General features: G+C 43.1%; 1 pseudogene; it reads left to right on the top strand.

Moving 5' to 3' along the window:
- Window positions 1–3,985: 3,985 nt before the first annotated feature.
- Window positions 3,986–4,102, top strand: LOC126485185 (5S ribosomal RNA; annotated as a pseudogene).
- The last annotated feature ends 1,196 nt before the right edge of the window (window positions 4,103–5,298 follow it).

Raw genomic sequence — 5,298 nt, 5'->3', positions numbered from 1 at the left:
GCAAGAACATTACTGCAACATCGGTAGGCTTGCGCCATCGTTGTTCGCTGGAACTGAAACGTACGAGTTTTTATTTACCTGCGGCTCTAACACGTAACGAGCTATACTTCCGAGCACTGACACATAACCGTGGGACTAGATCTCGACATGATATACCGCTTAATGACCACGGAATATCCCTGACACTTGTTTGCCGCAGTCTCTCTCGAGCAGAAACTATTCTCTCATCGTGGCCTGTAAAGACGAACTTTACGGCGTAGCAGCCGTGTCGACCTGCAAGTGGAAAATTTTACGTATTTGCGTCGAACAACCTGCTTGTAGAAAGCCTCCAGTCGTCGAGCAGACGCTTGAGAAACTGTCTTCTCTCTAGTGCCATTTACTGTAGTTGTGAAACGCTTTCTGCCTTACAATTTATATCGTTTCACAGCACACCATTATTTTCTTGTAATATTACTGCACCTTTTCGGGCCTCATACTGCTTCTAAGCTGCAACTAACACGGGCAAAAAAATCGGTGATAAATGTCTTATAATTTATGTCTCCGATGAAATTATTAATGTTATCTTCTCCACCCTGACATAAGAATATATATTCACCGCGATTTCGGTGAAACACTGGTGAATTGGATGCTGATATGCAAGATTCTTCTTATTTAATCCCACCAACATAACATAAACCAGTTCCAGTCATTTTGACCACAAAAGTCATAGGCTGTCGCCGGGAACTAAGTCCGAAACTTTCACGTCAATAACCAGTGCCTTTAGCCTCTATACCTCTTGTTGTAACGGATACTTAAGACATAACAGATTAATGGCACGTATATCGGTTCAGCCTGCAAATGTGACATATTTATTAACTGTTAAAGATGTAAGATGAAGAAAATTGTATATGTGTTACATTCCAACTGTTGAGATTCAATGAACTACTCTACATTGACGGAGTAGTAAACTGAAGAGTGAATCAAGCTAGCTCATCCCTTCGCCCCCCTTCCCTCCACAGGCCATCCCCGAATCCCCCCCAAAAAAATCCTTAAACATCCTTAAAGACGACTTACAAGGGCCTTATCAGGTAAAATATAGTAGGTGACCATTCGAATGCAAATGGTTAATAGACAGTCCTAACAGTTCCTGGACTAAAACTGTCTATTACCAGCCCAATTAGAATACGTTACAAGGGAAGGAGCTATTAAGATACATCGAAAGCCTCCGTGGACATGATCAGTTTGTGTTCCATAGAAGTGTAGCAATACGCTGAGTAGTACTCACCTTCTGACTTAACAGAGAGGATAGGAAGAAAAAGGACGAACCCACACTTATAATTTTCGTAGATTTAGAAAAAGATTTTCGAAAGCCTTATGGTAATAAAGTTTTAAAATTCTGTAGTTGTTAGGGATAAAATACAGAGAGTGAAAGATTATCTACAATTTGATCAAAAGCCAAACTTAATGAATAAGAGATAGGATTTGAGAGAGGAGCGAGACAGAGCCATAGCATATACCTGTGTTATTCAGTTTATGTATAGGACAGACAGTACAGGAAATTAAACAGAAATTTGAAAAAGGGCATAAACTTCAAAGAGAACAAATAAAGACCATTGCCGACGATATAATTTTGTCAGAGATGGCAAACGGCTTGGAAAATCATCAAAGTGATGGACAGTGTCTGTGATGCAGTTGTAAAACTGGCATCAATAAACGTAAAGCTAGAGAGATGGTACGTATACCAATTAAGGGAAATGGTGTTGGTGACGTACAGTACAGGAAATTAAACAGAAATTTGAAAAAGGGCATAAACTTCAAAGAGAACAAATAAAGACCATTGCCGACGATATAATTTTGTCAGAGATGGCAAACGGCTTGGAAAATCATCAAACTGATGGACAGTGTCTGTGATGCAGTTGTAAAACTGGCATCAATAAACGTAAAGCTAGAGAGATGGTATGTAGATCAATTAAGGGAAATGGTGTTGGTGACGTTAAATCAGGAAATATAGCTTTTCAAGTCGAAGCTAGGTGGAAGAGAGTAGAAGATACTGGAATGTAGTGCTACAAAAATACAGCTTGGTAGGATAGATGAGGAACAAAGGAATTTGTGATACAACTTGACTGAAAGAACAGATTGGTACGACACATAATTAATTTAGTAATTGAGGGATGTATGATAGTAAGGGCAATTTGCTCCTCCTTTTTAATTCTTATCGTTGCCTGTTGGTTCTTGTAATGACTGTTTATTACATGCCTTTCCCTTTGGCTATAAGCGTATTTGTGAGGATTTCAAACACGTTATACCACTTTACTCTGCCGATTAGCCGGCCGCGGTGGCCGAGAAGTTCTAGGCGCTCCAGTCCGGAACCATGCGGCTGCTACGGTCGCAGGTTCGAATCCTGCCTCGGATTTGTATGTGTGTGATGTCCTTAGGTTAGTTAGGTTTGCGCAGTTCTAAGTCTATGGGACTGATGACCTCAGATGTTAAGTCCCATAGTCCTTAGAGCCATCTGAATCTGCCGAATAGTGATGCTGTTGGCTTCCATTATCAAGCGTAATATCTCTAATGTATTTACCTGCAAAAAATAATCATAATCTAACACATCCTCAACTTTCATCTTCATTCTTTTGAATATTATTCTAAGTTGTGGAAAATTTTCTTACTTTATAAGTCTTTTCCCATTTAAGGATAATGTCGATTTTATTGATCTGAAATTTCAAAGTTGTATCCCTATCTCATTCCGCACATCAGCTTCAATGATACTCTGGGTGCCATTCCCCCTAATTATATTAAAAATTCCGAAAGAATATTACATATTCCTAACTTCCTTGATTGCTAGTCTTCTAAACCTTTGTCGAATTTTGACTGTAACACTGGATCCTCTAAGTTCTTCTTGTCTCACGTCGTCGAAAAGTTCTTCGTTAGCGTAGAAAACCTCAGTATCCTCTTTCCACCTATCCGTTCTCTGCTTTGCCTTAGTAGTGGTATTCCACTTGCACTCCCAATGTTGTCATTCTGTTCTTAAATTTATGTTATTTTAACTTGTTTGCTGTGTAATGTATCCCTTAGTCTTTGCACTTGGGAATGGATAGATTCATGATACTGCAGAGTTTAGCTGCAGATCCCATATGAACTTGTCATCTCTTAAGGATTTCCTCAAAATATTGCTACTGGTATTATACGATAAAGAGATTGCTTCTATTAGTTGTTGTCTCAGCAGCTAAAGTCAAACAAATTAACCTGCAATGAATGTTCACAGCTGATTGAAATGCTGGTTTAACAAGATTTGTTATGGATTAACAATTGTGTTTATTAAACTGGGGACCTAGAAACGATGGAGAGACTTCGTCCCGTCGTAGCCCTCAGTGGTTCACAACCCCATAACAGGCCACAGCAGTCAACCCACCCCATCGCCGCCCCATACCGGACCCACGGTTATTGTGCGGTTCGGCCCCTAATGCCCCCCTTCCTCCTCCCCCCGCCCCGGGGAACGTCTCATACCAGACGAGTGTAGCCCCAAATGTTCGCGCGCGTGGTAGACTAATTATGGTGTACGCATGTGTGGAGACAGTGTTTGCACAGTAATCGCCGACATAGTGTAACTGAGGTGGAATAAGTGGAACCAGTCCGTATTCGCCGAGGCAGGAGGAGGATTCGTTCCGGCACGCCTTCCCGCTAGGGAAGCAGCGCGTTAGACCGCGCGGCTAGCGGGGGGGGGGGCTCTGGATTAACAATACTTCACCACCAGTTTCTGTAACAGACTGAGTTTAATTTATCATGTACGTATGAAAGGATGTCCATGGTATTCGTTGCATGTGGCTTGGGGCAAACCCTCCCCACACTTAAAACGTCCAGTGAACCAAGGTCATCTCACTTGACAAAAAAAAAAAAAAAAATGAAAAATGAAAAAAAGTATAAAATATTATAAAAAGGAAGAAGTACTATCTTTTCGTATGTATGTGACTTGCAATGTGTTAGTAAAATATTAAGTATATTCTCCCTAGCCAACAGCCTTGCTGCAGTGGTAACACCAGTTCCCATCAGATCACCGAAGTTAAGCGCTGTCGGGATGGGCTAGCACTTGGATGGGTGACCATCCGATCTGCCAGTGCTGTGGGCTGGCGGGGTGCACTCAGCCCTTCTGAGGCAAACTGAGGAGTTACTTGATTGAGAAGTAGCGGCTCCAGTCTCAGAAACTGACATACGGCTGGGAGAATGGTGTGCTGACCACATGCCCCTCCATATCCACATACAGTGACGCCTACGGGCTGAGGATGACACGGCGGCCGGTCGGTGCCTTTGGGCCTTGCAAGGCCTGTTCTCCCTATGTGAGATCTAAGACAGCGTCATGGAGCCCAGTTGTAAATTCAAATGGTTCAAATGGCTCTGAGCACTATGCGACTTAACTTCTGAGGTCATCAGTCGCCTAGAACTTAGAACTAATTAAACCTAACTAACCTAAGGACATCACACATATTCATAACCGAGGCAGGATTCGAACCTGCGACCGTAGCGGTCACCCGGCTCCAGACTGTTGCGCCTAGAAGCGCACGGCCACTCCGACCGGCCCAGTTGTGAGGCGACAAGATTTTGTCTGCAATTTGAGATTCATATTTCATGCTTACTTTTTGTGGGATGGCACATTACATGTGGGGTCATCGAATTATTAATAATTTATTGATTAAAACTGAGTAGCCGCATACTAACACTTAGGTTGAATTGCATGCTTTGAGGAAAATTTCTGCAGTCTCTCACAGCGCGGAGAACGTGTGTCTCTGTGGTCTCAGAAAGTGACACAGACCAAGAGCTGGCTGCAGGACAGTTCAGTCTTTATGACCCCGAAACGAATAGGGCGAGGAGGGCTTTTACTGCCTAGAACCGCCTCCCCGTCGAGGAGCCGGTAGAATGGGGTCCTCATGGCAGGCTTGCCTTTGCTAAGGAAGAATCGTGGATGAAGCAATGCTTAAAGCTTAAAATCGTACAGATAGTAGCTTGCAAGCGCTGCCATCAGTCCCTTTCAACACGGAGGTATGTGCGAGGAATGCCTGCCACAGATGCGTGCTAACGGTCGTAGAAGTTCTCACGTCACAAGGCTGTGATTGGCTGAATTTGTAGTCGGAGGAGGAGCTGCAGTTCATTCTACCGAACTGAGTATGAGCTGAAGACAGTTAGTTGAAGTTTCACGATTCTCAGAGTGGGAGATATTTCGTTTATAATGGGGACAATGATTGGCTGCATGGAGAGTACATGCTAATGAGGCGAGATTTTCCATAAACTGGGCACCGCGCGGCAGGCAGACTCTCTGGTGGGTGTCGA

Source organism: Schistocerca serialis, chromosome 6, assembly GCF_023864345.2.
Source record: "Schistocerca serialis cubense isolate TAMUIC-IGC-003099 chromosome 6, iqSchSeri2.2, whole genome shotgun sequence".
Classification (NCBI taxonomy): domain Eukaryota; kingdom Metazoa; phylum Arthropoda; class Insecta; order Orthoptera; family Acrididae; genus Schistocerca; species Schistocerca serialis.
Note: the sequence above shows the minus strand (reverse complement) of the source record. Positions and strands in the feature narration are given on the sequence as shown.